The following is a 19725-nucleotide window of genomic DNA, read 5'->3' as shown; positions in this document are numbered from 1 at the left end:
ATATTCGTTCTGGTGAACAGAATAAGCCGAGCTCTATCCCACCACCCCTTATTAAATATTACAATTTCAAACGTATGTGTGTAATATTATGTTAAATTTGCTTTAATGTTAGTTTAATATACTTATATAAATGTGATACCATTTTCACATAACGACATTGACGTATGAAATATCCTACACACAAAATGCAATATTGTACTTTATAATGTATCAAAATAAAAAAATAAATCACTTCCAGGTATCAAACCACCTGGAGAAAGAAAATAGAATTAAAATTTATTTTATACAATAGGTATTATAATTTAAACTCTACTCTTTTCACTTGCCTTATTTGATGGCAGACGATATAATTTTATTTTACAGGCTAGGCCTAATGCATCCTTTTTCACACACAACATTTTAATTCTGTATACATTTCTTATGTATGTATAATTAATTATCTATTTGCCTGGCTATTATAATGGTAATAACATAATAGCATAGTATGGACAGGAAACATGGCGTCCAAACACGCAATGAAATGTGTGGTCTTTATCACAAGTCTAGATTCAGCCAACAGTTATCACGATAACCTTCAAAGTTCTTGCACGTTTCCAAGTGTCACTTATATCCCACTAGACTTGCACTTTCTGATATATAAGATTAAATGTAAATAAACGATGTTGGATATTATCAGTAATCCATTTATTTAAGAGATCTAGAAGACACCTAAGTCCTTTATTTTTGGGTACTAGGGGACTGATTACCAAACTCCTATATTTCGTAAGTCTGGGAAATCAATGAATCCCTTTATTTTGAAATTCTTAGGGTTATAAATTTCTTTATTTTTGAGAGTATGTGAAACAACTTAAGCCTTGTATTTAAAAAATCTGAGGGCACTAGATTCTTTTATTTGAGAATTTTTGGTCGCTATTAAACTCTTTTACTTCGAGAGTTTGGGGAAGGGGTTTTTCAACTCCTGTTTCAAAAGTCCTGTACCTGTTTTAACCAGTTCTTATTGCAACCACTATAAAGAAATCAACTCCACCATCTCACGAGCCCGGCATAGCCAGGTGTTTAAGGCGCTTGACTCGAAATCTGAGGGCCGTGGATTCGAATCTCCGTCGCACCAAACATGCTAGCTCTTTCAGCCGTGGGGGCGTTATAATGTGACGGTGAAGCCCACTATTCGTTGGTAAAAGAGTAGTCCAAGAATTGGCGGTGGGTGGTGATGACTAGCTGCCTTCCCTCTAGTCTTACACTGCTAAATTAGGGACGGCTAGCGCAGATAGCCCTCGAGTAGCTTTGCGCGAAATTCAAAAAACAAAAACAAACAGAAGCTCGTGAATCTTTAGCAGGAAGTAATTAATAATAATGGAACATACATTGTTGATTAAATAACATTAAAAGTGTTTGAAATCCTTTCTCATTTTCTAAACTTAAAATGAGACATCACTTAATGGATGACCGTGCAAAAAGTAGATTTCAAAACTTTGTAATCGTCCACTAACACAGTTTAATATTATTTTTTTCTTCTCAATAATGTAAATGACGAAGGTAAACTGAATACGATGACAATGTTCTCTACCCATTTCACTAAGTAAAGTAGGAAAGTGGCGATAAATATACAAATAGGAAAGAGCAATTTATTGCTATAATATGTGCGGGTGGATAAAAATAACATGATTTAGTTTTGATATAAATAGTATAATATTAGGTATAGTTTCTGTCTGAAGGTGTCGTGTCATTTATGAGAAATTAGTGATAAAACAACAACACATACAACTTACTGTGCGTCTTTTCTTATAGCAAAGCCACATCTGTCTATATGCTGAGCCAACCGAGGGGAATCGAACCCCTGATTTTAGCGCTGTAAATGCGTACTTACCGTTGTACTAGCGGGGACTACACCTTACTAACATTATAATAGAACCCTCGTGTTAATAAGTTTATTGTCTTAAAAACGAAAGTTCACTTCTTTAGCTATAACCGTGAGAAACTGAAAACACATCTATATAAATATAATAGTACTGTGTGTTGTGTGTTATCTATATAAATATAATAGTACTGTGTGTTGTGTGTTATAGCCCATCGTGTAACTTTGCGCTTAACTACAAACACACAAAATACACAGGTGACAGAAATGTTATGTGTTAATAAAAATCATAACATTCAAATTTATTCAGTGCTCACGTCACAAATATTTCTAACATAAACTCTAATTACAGTGTTCATGTCTCAAACACCGTTATAGAGAAATTTTATTTCATGACTTTTATTATGTATATGGTCGGGCGTATTCACATTGGACAATTTGAAAAGAAGTGGAAAATATGGTCCAAGGTTCGAGACGTGATACCACTGAACACGCTCCGTATTTTCTTGTTGTTGGCGTATGATGCTGACTAGTTGTCTTCCCTCTGGTCAGAAGCTCATAGTTAGGGTTTTATTTTGGTTTGCTTTGACTTCCGCGCAAAGCTACACGAGTACTATCTGCGCAAGCCGTACCTGATTTAGCAGTGAAAGAATAGATGGAAGGCAGCTAGTAATCACCAACCATAGTCAACTCTTGTGCTACTCTTTTACAAACGAATAGTGGGATTGACAGTGATATTATGATGTATCCACGGCTAAACGGACGAGCATGTCTGGTGTGACGAGGATTCGAAACTGTAACCTTAAGGTTGGAAGTCCAACGCACTAACACCTGGGACGACTGTACTTGAACTCTAAGGGTACCTGACCTGGTTGTTTAACCCACGTGCGCGTAAGATGCTGTTCCAATTCCTTGATTGTAAATGCGTCACAAGTTAAACGTTTTCACGTAAAATTAATTGTTGAATATATTTTACACAGTTTGTAACAGAAAATTCTGACAAATTTGGAGGCATTTTTCCCTGTCATTGATATAAATGTTCCGTTTTAAAAGTCCTGTACAGTTTTAGCTTTAATTATCTTTAAAAAATTATACGAACTTTGCATTTTGACCACTTATAAAATTATGGAGCATTTCATTAATTCTAAAGTATATGTTATTTCACCTTAATTCCAAATTTAGAATAAAATGGTTTAAGGGAATCAAAAGTTATATATTTATGAGTTACACTAACAGATGGCAGCAGAGTATGAATATTAAACCTAATGTTTTATTTTCTATTACCTATTCTTCAATCTAATTAATTTATACAAAGATTAGAATAATGTAATAGCTCAGTAAAACACATTCTTCAAGTAGGAAAATTATTTATTCTCTTTGTTGGTTTAAAATATTCAAATCCTAATTGTGTTTTATTCTAGTTTCAAGGTTTACGAACCACTTTTCATCCTTCAGGTTTCGCAACGTCTCCAAATGTGTGACAATGTGCAGTGAAAGTGCTTTTCGCAAAATGATAAATATATGGTGAGAATTGGTTTAGATAGGTGGCAGAGATGTCTAGTTTGTTGAACACCTACGTTACATCTTTAACGATACAGCGAACAAACCGCATCGCCATGTTGAAATTTTAAGACTTACACTGCTAAATTAGGGAAGGCTAGAGCAGATAGCCCTCGAGTAGCTTTGTGCGAAATTCCAAAACAAACAAACAAACAAGCTTTGTGTGTTCTCCAGCTTTTCCATTACTTCTGAACTAGCAGGTCAGGTTTTGGCAGATGGACAGAGAATGGCTTTATGGATGTCCCCTTCCAAAGGCTGTTCCAACGCGCGGGGGATTGCACCCAGATATGTCGGTGTACTCAAATCTGACGTGCATTTTGTGTTCCTTGGGGTTACATGTTTGAAACTGTGTTCACCAGTTAGCGGAATCCAACTTGGTACATGTGATCATGTGCTACAAGTGGGGTTTCTAGTGTTTTTATATAAAAACTTTCCTTGAGGTAACTAGAGATATAACGGGAGGTAATGAAAGACTTTACTCAGTGCATTTAAGAACCCGTGGATCAGGAATTTCGGGGTTTCGACCTCTGAAACGAAACGGAGTTATTTTATATTACTTTTATACCAACATGACAAAAATTGTTTTTGGTTTCAGATTGTGCGCTAATAGAAATGTGATAATTTTAGAAAGCTATCTGTTGTTTTCCAATTTTATAAGTTTTACGTTTCCTACGTGCTAATCAAATTTACAAGCGCTTAGAATAAACGTTCAGTTGACGTTGTTTATCAGATTCTGACGAAGAGAAAGGTAAGAAGATATCTGTTACGTTATCACACGCCGCCAACGTCCACCAGAGAACCCAGCTTCGCCTAAAAGAGATCGTGACCACAGTTTCCCAATCGTCTGCACGACTGCTACAGAATCAGTTGATATAGTGGTGATACAGTTCTTCTATCGTCTTACACGTGGATTGGAATCATGGTTTCATGCCTGAGGTTAAGACCACTTGAAGTAAAACAACAAAAGTTTGGTGGGGATTGTTGTCGGTCGGACACCATGCTCAACAACAACAGATGTTGTATGTAATCATGCAACATTAGAGCAACAACAAATATCAAGAACATATAACAACGATTACAGTAGTATCATATAACCTGTCTTATTTGTGGTTTTCTTAGTAGTATGATATAACCTCTCTTATTTGTGGTTTTCTTAGTAGTATGATATAACCTCTCTTATTTGTGGTTTTCTTACTGGTATGGTATAACCTGTCTTATTTGTGGTTTTCTTAGTAGTATGGTATAACCTGTCTTATTTGTGGTTTTCTTAGTGGTATGATATAACCCGTCTTATTTGTGGTTTTCTTAGTGGTATGATATAACCCGTCTTATTTGTGGTTTTCTTAGTAGTATGGTATAACCTGTCTTATTTGTGGTTTTCTTAGTAGTATGATATAACCCGTCTTATTTGTGGTTTTCTTAGTAGTATGGTATAACCTCTCTTATTTGTGGTTTTCTTAGTAGTATGATATAACCTGTCTTATTTGTGGTTTTCTTAGTAGTATGGTATAACCTCTCTTATTTGTGGTTTTCTTAGTAGTATGATATAACCTGTCTTATTTGTGGTTTTCTTAGTAGTATGATATAACCTGTCTTATCTGTGGTTTTCTTAGTAGTATGATATAACCTGTCTTATTTGTGGTTTCTTAGTAGTATGGTATAACCTCTCTTATTTGTAGTTTTCTTAGTAGTATGATATAACCTGTCTTATTTGTGGTTTTCTTAGTAGTATGATATAACCTCTCTTATTTGTGGTTTTCTTAGTAGTATGATATAACCTCTCTTATTTGTGGTTTTCTTAGTGGTATGATATAACCTCTCTTATTTGTGGTTTTCTTAGTAGTATGATATAACCTCTCTTATTTGTGGTTTTCTTAGTAGTATGATATAACCTGTCTTATTTGTGGTTTTCTTAGTAGTATGATATACCCTCTCTTTTCTTGGGGTTTTCTTAGTAGTATGATACAACCTCTCTTATTTGTGGTTTTCTTAGTAGATTGATATAACCCGTCTTATTTGTGTGTTTTTTAGTAGTATGATATAACCTGTCTTATTTGTGGTTTTCTTAGTAGTATGATATAACCTGTCTTATTTGTGGTTTTCTTAGTAGTATGATATAACCCGTCTTATTTGTGGTTTTCTTAGTAGTATGATATAAACTGTCTTATTTGTGGTTTTCTTAGTAGTATGATATAACCCGTCTTATTTGTGTTTTTTTAGTAGTATGATATAACCTGTCTTATTTGTGGTTTTCTTAGTAGTATGATATAACCTGTCTTATTTGTGGTTTTCTTAGTAGTATGATATAACCCGTCTTATTTGTGGTTTTCTTAGTAGTATGATATAATCTGTCTTATTTGTGGTTTTCTTAGTAGTATGATATAACCTGTCTTATTTGTGGTTTTTTTAGTAGTATGATATAACCTGTCTTATTTGTGGTTTTCTTAGTAGTATGATATAACCTGTCTTATTTGTGGTTTTCTTAGTGGTATGGTATAACCTGTCTTATTTGTGGTTTTCTTAGTAGTATGATATAACCTGTCTTATTTGTGGTTTTCTTAGTAGTATGATATAACCTCTCTTATTTGTGGTTTTCTTAGTAGTATGATACAATCTGTCTTATTTGTGGTTTTCTTAGTAGTATGATATAACCTGTCTTATTTGTGGTTTTTTTAGTAGTATGATATAACCTGTCTTATTTGTGGTTTTCTTAGTAGTATGATATAACCTGTCTTATTTGTGGTTTTCTTAGTGGTATGGTATAACCTGTCTTATTTGTGGTTTTCTTAGTAGTATGATATAACCTGTCTTATTTGTGGTTTTCTTAGTAGTATGATATAACCTCTCTTATTTGTGGTTTTCTTAGTAGTATGATATAACCTCTCTTATTTGTGGTTTTCTTAGTAGTATGATATAACCTGTCTGATTTGTGGTTTTCTTAGTAGTATGACATAACCTGTCTTATTTGTGTGTTTTTTAGTAGTATGATATAACCTCTCTTATTTGTGGTTTTCTTAGTAGTATGATATAACCTGTCTTATTTGTGGTTTTCTTAGTAGTATGATATAACCTGTCTTATTTGTGGTTTTCTTAGTAGTATGATATAACCTGTCTTATTTGTGGTTTTCTTAGTAGTATGATATAACCTGTCTTATTTGTGGTTTTCTTAGTAGTATGATATACCTGTCTTATTTGTGGTTTTCTTTTGTTTGATGCACATGAAACAATACAAGTGTTACACAGATCATGTTACACAGATCACCTGGACAACTTAGTTCCAACTGAAAGAGGTCACTGTGTAATTGTTACTAACACTGGTCAGTCACCTGCACGAGGTATTAGGGTTCATGACCATTAACAATTAAAATATTCTAAAGTTCTTGATGTACTTACGGTTCTGAGGGTTTGAAATCAATATATTTATTTATTTCTGCGTGTATGTTTTTTTTTTGTTTAGTTTTACAAAAATGTCTACTCGTATCGAAAGTCCAAGAATTAAGTAAACACTGATTCAAACAAAGCCACAACATGAGCTAGCTGTAAGTAATAAAACTATCACATAGTTTACACTTCCTGTAACCAATACACGATACACACGACCTGTAACCAATACACGATTCACACTACATGTAACCAATACACGATTCACACTACATGTAACCAATACACGATTCACACTACATGTAACCTATACACGATACACACTACCTGTAACCAATACATGATTCACACTACGTGTAACCAATACACGATACACACTATCTGTAACCAATACACGATACACACTACCTGTAACCAATACATGATTCACACTACCTGTAACCAATACATGACGCACACTACCTGTAACCAATACACGATACCCACTACCTGTAACCAATACACGATACACACTACCTGTAACCAATACACGATACACACTACCTGTAACCAATACACGATACACACTACCTGTAACCAATACACGATACACACTACCTGTAACCAATACATGATTCACACTACATGTAACCAATACATGATTCACACTACATGTAACCAATACACGATACACACTACCTGTAACCAATACATGATTCACACTACCTGTAACCAATACATGACGCACACTACCTGTAACCAATACACGATACACACTACCTGTAACCAATACACGATTCACACTACCTGTAACCAATACACGATTCACACTACATGTAACCAATACACGATACACACTACCTGTAACCAATACACGATTCACACTACCTGTAACCAATACACGATTCACACTACCTGTAACCAATACATGATACACACTACCTGTAACCAATACATGATACACACTTCCTGTAACCAATACACGATACACCCTACCTGTAACCAATACATGATTCACACTACCTGTAACCAATACACGATACACACTACCTGTAACCAATACATGATTCACACTACCTGTAACCAGTACATGATTCACACTACCTGTAACCAATACATGATTCACACTACATGTAACCTATACACGATACACACTACCTGTAACCAATACATGATACACACTACCTGTAACCAATACATGATACACACTACATGTAACCAATACACGATACACACTACATGTAACCAATACACGATACACACTACCTGTCCAATACATGATACACACTACATGTAACCAATACACGATACACACTACCTGTCCAATACATGATACACACTTCCTGTAACCAATACACGATACACCCTACCTGTAACCAATACATGATTCACACTACCTGTAACCAATACACGATTCACACTACCTGTAACCAATACACGATACACACTACATGTAACCAATACACGATTCACACTACCTGTAACCAATACATGATTCACACTACCTGTAACCAATACATGATTCACACTACATGTAACCAATACACGATACACACTACCTGTAACCAATACATGATACACACTACATGTAACCAATACACGATACACACTACCTGTAACCAATACATGATTCACACTACCTGTAACCAATACATGATTCACACTACATGTAACCAATACACGATACACACTACCTGTAACCAATACATGATACACACTACATGTAACCAATACACGATACACACTACCTGTAACCAATACACGATACACACTACCTGTAACCAATACATGATTCACACTACCTGCAACCAATACATGATTCACACTACATGTAACCAATACACGATACACACTACCTGTAACCAATACATGATACACAATTACATGTAACCAATACACGATACAATACTTACCTGTAACCAATACATGATTCACACTACATGTAACCAATACACGATACACACTACATGTAACCAATACATGATACACACTTCCTGTAACCAATACATGATACACACTACCTGTAACCAATACACGATTCACACTACCTGTAACCAATACATGATTCACACTACCTGTAACCAATACATGATTCACACTACCTGTAACCAATACACGATTCACACTACCTGTAACCAATACACGATACACACTACATGTAACCAATACATGATACACACTACATGTAACCAATACACGATACACACTACCTGTAACCAATACATGATTCACACTACCTGTAACCAATACATGATACACTACATGTAACCAATACACGATACACACTACCTGTAACCAATACATGATTCACACTACCTGTAACCAATATATGATTTACACTACCTGTAACCAATACATGATTCACACTACCTGTAACCAATACATGATTCACACTACATGTAACCAATACACGATTCACACTACCTGTAACCAATACATGATTCACACTACCTGTAACCAATACATGATTCACACTACCTGTAACCAATACATGATTCACACTACATGTAACCAATACACGATTCACACTACCTGTAACCAATACATGATACACACTACATGTAACCAATAGACGATACACACTACCTGTAACCAATACATGATTCACACTACCTGTAACCAATACATGATTCACACTACCTGTAACCAATACACGATACACACTACCTGTAACCAATACACGATTCACACTACCTGAAACCAATACACGATTCACACTACCTGTAACCAATACATGATTCACACTACATGTAACCAATACACGATTCACACTACCTGTAACCAAAACATGATTCACACTACCTGTAAATAATACATGATACACACTACCTGTAACCAATAGATGATTCACACTTCCTGTAACCAATACACGATTCACACTACCTGTAACCAATACATGATTCACACTACATGTAACCAATACATGATTCACACTACCTGTAACCAATACACGATTCACACTACCTGTAACCAATACATGATTCACACTACATGTAACCAATACATGATTCACACTACCTGTAACCAATACATGATACACACTACCTGTAACCAATACATGATTCACACTACCTGTGACCAATACATGATTCACACTACATGTAACCAATACAAGATTCACACTACCTGTAACCAATACATGATTCACACTACATGTAACCAATACACGATTTACACTACCTGTAACCAATACATGATTCACACTACCTGTAACCAATACATGATACACACTACCTGTAACCAATACATGATACACACTTCCTGTAACCAATACACGATACACCCTACCTGTAACCAATACATGATTCACACTACCTGTAACCAATACATGATTCACACTACATGTAACCAATACACGATTCACACTACATGTAACCAATACATGATACACACTACATGTAACCAATACATGATTCACACTACCTGTAACCAATACATGATTCACACTACCTGTAACCAATACATGATTCACACTACCTGTAACCAATACACGATACACACTACCTGTAACCAATACATGATTCACACTACCTGTAACCAATACATGATTCACACTACATGTAACCAATACACGATTCACACTACCTGTAACCAAAACATGATTCATACTACATGTAACCAATACACGATTCACACTACCTGTAACCAATACACGATTCACACTACCTGTAACCAATACATGATTCACACTACCTGTAACCAATACATGATTCACACTACCTATAACCAATACATGATTCACACTACCTGTAACCAATACACGATTCACACTACATGTAACCAATACACGATACACACTACATGTAACCAATACACGATACACACTACCTGTAACCAATACATGATTCACACTACATGTAACCAATACATGATTCACACTACCTGTATCAGTACATGATTCACACTACCTGTAACCAATACATGATTCACACTACCTGTAACCAATACACGATTCACACTACGTGTAACCAATACACGATTCACACTACCTGTAACCAATACACGATACACCCTACCTGTAACCAATACATGATTCACACTACCTGTAACCAATACATTATTCACACTACCTGTAGCCAATACATGATTCACACTACATGTAACCAATACACGATACACACTACCTGTAACGAATACATGATTCACACTACCTGTAACCAATACATGATTCTCACTATTTACCAAACTTTGTTCTAGCATATGTCTCCAGTGTCCTAATTGTAAGTTAATATCCTGTTTTGTCAAAGTAACTAAGTATTATTAGTTTGAAGACAGCTCTCTTCCAAAGTAACATTGTTTGGTCAGTCTCCTGGTCACTGTTCTTCTGTGTACTCTGGAATGAATGTGCCCGTGCCATTCATGTCGTGAGATGTTGCAAGATTTCTTTCGACCTCGATATTTTAACCTAATCAAAACAAGGTCATCACAAACAGTAGTTTTTCGTCTACCAGTAGACATTTCAGGAACAATGTTTCCAGTCGATCGGTGACCTTTTAGGATTCTGGATACAGTACACTGGGGGCTACCCTACTATTCTGGCAATGACAGTTTTCTTTATATAATGTATGGAAAGTAGAACAATTCGACACCCTATAACTTTCGGCACGTGACGAGACATAAATCTACACCAACGAGTATAGAACTGTTCGAAAAAAGCATTCATGTGTTTTGATACAGATTATACCAAAAGGACGATTGTTATACAAAACAGGTGTGCATGTGTCTTTTGACGAGCAAATACTCAAAATAGCTTATGCAGACCTGAATAACAACTTGCACGTGTTTGTCACATGATACGCTAGCTTCTCTGTCATTCTCAGGCTTTTACTCAATATCTTTGCTACATGCATGTAGCTGCTGACATCAACAGAGAACAGTTTGCAGATGTTTTGATCAAGACTATACATATAAATCAAAACACCACAATCCTCGAATTCTACTGTCATTCTATTCTTTATTATTTTCTGGCGGTTTCGTAACTGCAGAGAATATTCAGCCGACCTGGTGGGTCATAGTATTGGGTGCAAAGTCTCGTGGTAATTGGTTATGGGAGACACAGTGTAGTTAATATATTGCGGTTCATTCTCTTTTACTTTCACATTTAGGTCCTTATTATTAGAACTGGCTATTCTTAACCAAACAATGGGTATGACAGTTACAGTTCTAACACACCCACAGTTAAAAGCACAGCGCGTGCTTATCGCACGTGCAGATTAAACCTTGGACCTTCCAATATGCAACCTAGACAATAACTTTTAACCAACTAATGGGGTTGACTAGCACAGTTCCAACGTTTTCAGTGAAAGAGCAAAATGTGTTTAGTTTTGTCGAGGATCGAACTTTGGACCTTATAATCCATAGCCTGATACGCTAACAACTATAACACGTTTAACCTTACAAAGAGAACTGGTTTGTTTGTTTTGTTTTAAATTTCGCGCAACGCTTCTCGAGGGCTAACTACACTAGCCGTCCCTAATTTAGCAGTGTAAGACTAGAGGGAAGGCAGCTAGTCATCACCATCCACCGCCAACTCTTGGGCTACTCTTTTACCAACGAACAGTGGGATTGATTGTAACGTTATAACGCCCACACGGCTCAAAGAGCGAGCATGTTTGGTGTGACGGAGATTCGAACCCGGGACCCTCAGATTACAAGTCGAGTGTCTTAACCACCTGGCCATGCCGGGGCCTGCAAGGAGAAAAACATGAAAGGTTGCTAACCCTAAAAGGAAGTATATGGCATGAATAATTAAAGGCCAAAGACGACAGCTTATCAACAATATTATTTATGTCTTTCATTCACCAGTAACAAAAACTGGTTTTGTTTATTTTTCGGTGAAATAGTAAATTATTTACACCCATTGCTGTCTAACAAAAGCGCGATTTCAAAAAAGTAGACCAATCTCTTCATACGTGCGTTCCTCAGATCTGGTGGTCAGATGCTAACCCAGTTCTCACAGTAAAAACAAAAATGCAAATCACAGAAAGAACTGACTTTCTGGGTTTCGTAGAACAGTTACCGTGGCTAATTTAGCTTCCACGTGACCCGAATACGTTTTATCTGCGTGTGGTTCTACTGTTTTACGCTTATTAGCTATTAACGTGGGCAAATGTTCCGAGATAAACAAATTTTGGTGTTGAAACGTGGCGGTTTTGGTTTGTTTGTTTCGTAGCATAGCCACACTTGGCCTATCTGCTGTGTGAATCTCGGGGAATTGAACCCGGATTTTAATTTAATAAGTCCGCAGACTTACCACTGTCCTACCCAAACGGCGTGAAAACAAACGTCATGATGTGAAATAGATTAAATTCGTGAAGTTTAATTCTTGTCATGGCCCGGCGTGACCAGGTGGTTAAGGCACACTTAAACTTAAGCTTGCTCAAAACTCGAATCTAGGCCTAGAAAAGGACAATCCAGTTTGTAGTTTCTGGTGGTAGGTATCTATTTACTATTCAAAATCATTTCTAGTCCTCACAGCTCGTGCAGTGTCAAGAAACGCTCACGATCTGCTTCAAGTCCTTACGTTTCGGAACATTACAATGTGATTTATTAACTAATGTCTTATTTGTCCACAGATTCATAGAACAGTTTCAAGTGTTTACGTTTATAAGGATTACTTGTTTTGAATTCTAAAAAAAAAAAAAAAAAAAATTGAGAAAGAGAGAAACACCTAACTGACAAGACAATTTAATAAACATCTCCACAGACGCTTCAAACAGTGAACCACAGGCCTAAATCAGGTTTGTTTTGAATTTCGCGTAAAGCTGCACAAAGACTATCTATCTGCGCAAGCCGTCCCTAATTTAGCAGTGTAAGACTTACAGGGAAGGCAGGTAGCCATCACCACCCACCGCCAACTCTTGGGCTACTCTTTTACCAACGAATAGTGGAATTGACCATCACAATATAAAGCCCCCACGGCTGAAAGGGTGAGCATGTTTGGTATGACGAGGATTCGAACCCACGACCCTCAGATTACGCTACACTAATGTACTACAACAGACACTTAGAAGCACGTTTTCAAACTCACACAAATGGCGGACAAAAGATAGATGTTGAATTTCCAACAAGTTGGTCTGTTATCGCATCAATGCAACAATGTCCTTTAGCTGTACAAAGAAACGTATATCATTAGATATCCCATTGTAATGTGACAACAATGACATCTTTAAACACACATACAAAACGTTTTTTGTTTTTTTTTCCTGGCAACAGGCAAAGCAAATCCATGAATAAAATCTGGCCAGGCCGGTCAAAAACCAGCCAGGTGAGGCCTACATCAGTGTTACCACATTTCAGTCCACGATATTAGTGCGTGAGAACACATAAAAACAAGGCTAGAAATAATACAAACCACACCGTTCTTGCTGTGATGGAGTTTTATGTAAATTTCTACCAAACGTCACGTTTCGTCAGTTCCAGAGCCCTACACTGATGTCTTAGAAACAACTGATACAAACGTTTCGTCAGTTCCAGAGCCCTACACTGATGTCTTAGAAACAACTGATACAAACGTTTCGTCAGTTCCAGAGCCCTGCCCTGATGTCTTAGAAACAACTGATACAAACGTTTCGTCAGTTCCAGAACCCTACACTGATGTCTTAGAAACAACTGATACAAACGTTTCGTCAGTTCCAGAGCCCTGCCCTGATGTCTTAGAAACAACTGATACAAACGTTTCGTCAGTTCCAGAACCCTACACTGATGTCTTAGAAACAACTGATACAAACGTTTCGTCAGTTCCAGAGCCCTACACTGATGTCTTAGAAACAACTGATACAAACGTTTCGTCAGTTCCAGAGCCCTACACTGATGTCTTAGAAACAACTGATACAAACGTTTCGTCAGTTCCAGAGCCCTACACTGATGTCTTAGAAACAACTGATACAAACGTTTCGTCAGTTCCAGAGCCCTACACTGATGTCTTAGAAACAACTGATACAAACGTTTCGTCAGTTCCAGAGCCCTACACTGATGTCTTAGAAACAACTGATACAAACAACGTTTCAGGTGAGTTAACATTGTATGTGATAGAACCCAGCAGCCCTGATGAGTTGTGGGCGAAGTGCATTAAAATAAACATTGTGAGCTTGATAATACCCTGTTATTTCTAGAAATCCGTATTGGATCACTAAAAACTGTGACGTCATATTCAAATACGTATTGCTAGTAAATGTCAACTTCCGCCGACTGACGTGTTTAAGATTTATTATTTTATCAATGGATATTTTTATAAGCAGGGTTTCTTAACAGTGGAGTGCAGAAGGTGGGGGGAAGAAGCCCCCAATAGCTATATATATATATATATATATATATATATAATCCTATCAGCTACATTAACTGTTAATAGACGATAAAATCAGTACTATAAAACAATAATGAAGTCAATATAAAACTGTTACGTATACGTGCATATAATACTTGTGTGTTTAATGTACCCCCTCGTGTGTACTTACTAGTACTAACTCTTGGTTAAACAAACTACTGTGTATCATCTTGATAAGATGCTGTGAAGAAGCCAAAATATAACCAACCATCGTGACGAGCATTAGTTAATAAATATGGGTTCTTATGTTACTAGTTACACAGATTAAAATAATATGGGTTCTTATGTTACTAGTTACACAGATTAAAATAATATGGGTTCTTATGTTACTAGTTACACAGATTAAAATAATACGGGTTCTTACGTTACAAGTTACACAGATTAAAATAATACGGGTTCTTACGTTACAAGTTACACAGATTAAAATAATACGGGTTCTTACGTTACAAGTTACACAGATTAAAATAATGCGGGTTCTTTCGCATTATTTGATCATTAATCAAATAAACTCTTACGAAGATGGATGTGTCTGAGGAGCACATTAGGTATATAATACTTTATGAGTTTAATAAAGGCAGTAGTACACCAGAAACTACACGAAACATTCAAGGTGTTTATGGTGCGGAGCCTCTCAATGAAAGAAAATGTTGAAATGTGACTACAGCTTAAGTGATGCACCACATTCAAGTCATCCTGTTTAATGATGACTTGCTGCTGACTGTACTTGATGAAGATTGTGCTGTAACAGTTGAAGAACTAGAAGCTTAATTCAACTCATTCAACAGTTCACCATCATCTGGAACAGTTTAGAAAGGTGTCATACTTGGAAAATGTGTCCCCTATGATATGACAGAAGCCAACCTTAGAGCAAGAGTGGACATTTACACTTCTCTGCACTCTCGTGAACGTAACTCACCTTTTTTTTGGACAGGTTAGTGACTGGAGATGAAAAATGGATATTTTATAAAAATTTTAAGCGCCGAGACAATGGCTCAGTGCAGGTAAACTGGCTAAAGCACAGCCCAAAATGGACCTCCATCCTAGGAAAGTCTTGTTAAGAGTTTGGTGGGATATTGTTGGTGTGATCCACTTTGAGTTACTGCCACTCAACGTAACGATTACATCAGACTTCTATTGTCAACAGTTAGAGCACTTGAATGTTGCACTGAAAGAAAAGATACCTGCTTTGATCAATCGTAAAGGTGTTGTGTTAGACCAGGACAATGCCCGGCCCCATACAGCAAGGATCACATCTGTAAAGATTGAAGAGCTAGACTGGCAAAAACTTCCACATCCTCCTTATTCTCCAGACCTTACCCCAAATGATTATCATTTATTCTGAAGTTTGCATAACTATCTTTATGGAAAAAAAGCTTGGAATATACGTAGATGTCAAAACTACTCTCTCAACATTAATTTCTTCCAAACCCTAAGAATTTTATAGAAATGCCGTTCAGTAGCTTGTGAATTGTTGGCAGGAAGTAATTAATAATAATAGAACATATATTATTGATTAAATAACATTAAAAGCATTTGAAATCCTTTCTCTTTTCTGGACATAAAATCGAACATTACTTAATGGATGACCTGATATACAGATATGGAGCTCTGTGTTTCCATCAGGCATTGTGTGTGTGGACTCACGGAGGTTATCCATTGTGATAAAGAATGATTACGTACTTAGATCTCTCCTGAAGTGAAAACATCCTACTTCAAAGACGTCTCCAGAATCTCCGTGAAACGCAGAAAGGTGTCAAACCTGCCTTTGTAGACCCAGGACAATCCTGGACACAAGACAGCATGCTGGTCAAGATGTTCTCGCAACAACAAAAAAACGATGTTATCTTTGTCCAAGAATCGCGGGCAAGAATGTTCTTCAAACCTGTACAGCATGTGGAAACCATGCTGTACACTCACACCCAGTGTACAGTGAGAGTGTTTGTAAAATGACTAGTAAACACTTTATATTCACTCAAAATAAGTTTTACTTACATGTTGTCCAAAATTTGGCATTAGTTTAGCTCTAAAACAAAGTTTGATGTTGTTCTAACCGTTCGAATCCCAAGCACATTTTTGTACAATTTGGTGTTTTTTGTCAGATATTCTAAAAATCTGTTTCTTCATTTACTATTTTATTAGTCTTAATTGTCAATTAGAGAAGTAGTGACCCTATATTATTGAAATATACGTCAGTGATGACAATTCTTTGTCTAAATATGAGAAAATGCATATACGTACACTTCGTATTTTGTGATAATAAATCACATGTTATATACTTATGGTACTCGGTCTTTCTTACGGTTTATCTGCACAATGCTATGAGAAGCCAGTATACCAACTTTTCAACATCTAAATCATAGCTTCAATATTATGATCTGTATGTACCACAGGTGAAAAGAAAGATGCATATTTTAACGTGTACCGTGAAGGTTAAAGTTATCAAATAAACTTAACGTTTCTTGTCATTCGCTTCCTTTCTCTCGCACATGCGCATTCTGCCACTGTAGGAGGAGCCACAGCTCACGACACACTTGAGGCAACAGTCTAGACTTGCTAACAGCGGGAGGGCCTATCCTCAATGGGGTTGTTTTGTTGCTATTTTTCTCACACAAAAACGTCACATACGTGTTTGGTAATTGAGGGCGCCATCTAGTGGGGGAGATTTCTGCAGTTAGAATCTGTCTATTGTTTAGGTGTAACTTGAGCGAGCATGCGACAGGGACCGCTGTCAATGTTAATCAGGCTGCTGACAGAAACGTACATTGTGTGTGTGTTTTGTTACCGTCACTGGCGCTTTCGATTGTACGTGAAAAACAGACAAAGTCAGTTTATCACACAAATGTCGGTCACCTGGAATATTGAAGGGTAACATAATGAAGCCCAGAGCTGCTGCTGGGTAACAATTTTGAAACTAGAGATTCAATAACTACGGGACGAAAACAATGGATCTAATGTCCAATAAAAGCACAGTGTTTCAAGCCTTGGCCAAATTATTAGGGCGAAGTAAAAGGTATGTCAGAGATAAGTATAGTTGTTTAATAATAATGGTTTCTTAGCGAAAATATATTGGGTTGAGGAATAATTCGTGATCGTTTTTTTCAAGTTAAACAAATATATTCATAAATGAAACGCTTTCACAAAATATTTCATGTCATTTGGTAGATAATTTTTTGCTCTAATAGATGGTGTGTTTGATTTTCATATGTCTTTAATTTTTGCTTTCATTTTCAGCTCATTAAATGGAATGTCAAGTGGACAAAATCGAGCATTTTCGACACCATCTGCTTTTCGCATTTAATTTCTGGCAATTTCGTTTAAAACAATGCATACTATATACCTAGGTATTACATGAAATAACGTATCATAATAAATGTTTTGGGTGTAATGTGTTCATGCATTGAAGTATTGTATAGTCTTGCATGTAATGCTTGAATGAAATTATTTAAAAACGCTCACGAATTATTCCTCAACCTAATATATAAAAAACTGTACAGCAATACATCTAATACTCTGTGTCTGCTAAGCCTACTGCCGACGTGGCCTTTCGTTAGGGCTTCTTGTTCCTCGTGCAATTTGTTCGATTTTTTCCTTGGTCTTACGTTTTGAAGTAACATTTTATTATTAAAATAATTCATCATTATCTTATAACGACAGGGCCCGGCATGACCTGGTGGTTAAGGCACTCGACTCCTTATCCGAGGATCGCCTTTTCAGCCGTAGGAGCGTTATAATGTGACGGTCAATCCTGCTATTCGTTGGTAAAAAGAGTAGCCCAAGAGTTGGAGGTGGGTGGTGATGACTAGCTGCCTTCCCTCTAATCTTACACTGCTAAATATTACGAGTAGTGCAGATAGCTTTCGTGTAGCTTTACGTGAAATTCAAACAAACAAATCCTCGTGTAGCTGTGTGCGAAATTCAAAACAACTTATAGCGACAGAACGTTCTATGAAATGAAAAATATTTTCAACAAATTTCTAAAGTTTATTTATTTTTCATTTTCAACTTGAGCGGCGCCACATGTGTTGTTTGAAATTAAGGACATACCTTCACAATGGGCTATCTGTGCTAACCGCCAAGGCTCAGCTAAAAATGTATCAAATTTAAAACTGTTAATAAGAGAGAGGGCAACCAGTCAGAAGCCTTCCCTACCCACACGATTTCTCGAAGTACCAGGATTGATTATCAGCTGAAAGTAGGAAGCGTGTTCAGCGGAGTTTTGTACTCTCGAACCTTGGACCTTTCGATTCGCAGCGCGGCACTACTGCACTAGGTTATGCACAGCTCATTAAAAGTAAGGTAATTTGTTTGAGAAACAGATGATTTCACTTAGTAAGGAACTGGTTATAATTATTCAAGAAGTCTAGAAGTTGTTTGAAATCTGGAATAGTTTTAACATTTAAAGTTATCTGTTTTTAACCTAAAGATCAACTGGTTTCCACGGCGTGAGTTTTAAAGTGTGTAAGTGCGGATAGGGAAGTTAAGATATGTGTATTTAGCATAAACTGTACTTTGTACAAGATTTTGTCGCACTGTTTCTAGGCCTAATTAAAAGATACTATACCTGTTTCTATAGCTCAATGGAACTGGTCGTGTGGGAGATTTATATCGAATTAGCAAATAAATA

The 19725-nt window shown here is 36.6% G+C and overlaps 1 long non-coding RNA gene across 2 annotated transcripts in view; it reads right to left on the bottom strand.

Moving 5' to 3' along the window:
• LOC143247685 (uncharacterized) overlaps window positions 1-19725 on the bottom strand; it is a 274645-nt gene that overhangs the window by 6903 nt on the left and 248017 nt on the right. The gene's annotated exons all lie outside the window — the stretch shown is intronic.

This window comes from Tachypleus tridentatus, chromosome 3 (genome assembly GCF_004210375.1).
Source record: "Tachypleus tridentatus isolate NWPU-2018 chromosome 3, ASM421037v1, whole genome shotgun sequence".
NCBI classification, from domain to species: Eukaryota; Metazoa; Arthropoda; class Merostomata; order Xiphosura; family Limulidae; genus Tachypleus; species Tachypleus tridentatus.
Note: the sequence above shows the minus strand (reverse complement) of the source record. Positions and strands in the feature narration are given on the sequence as shown.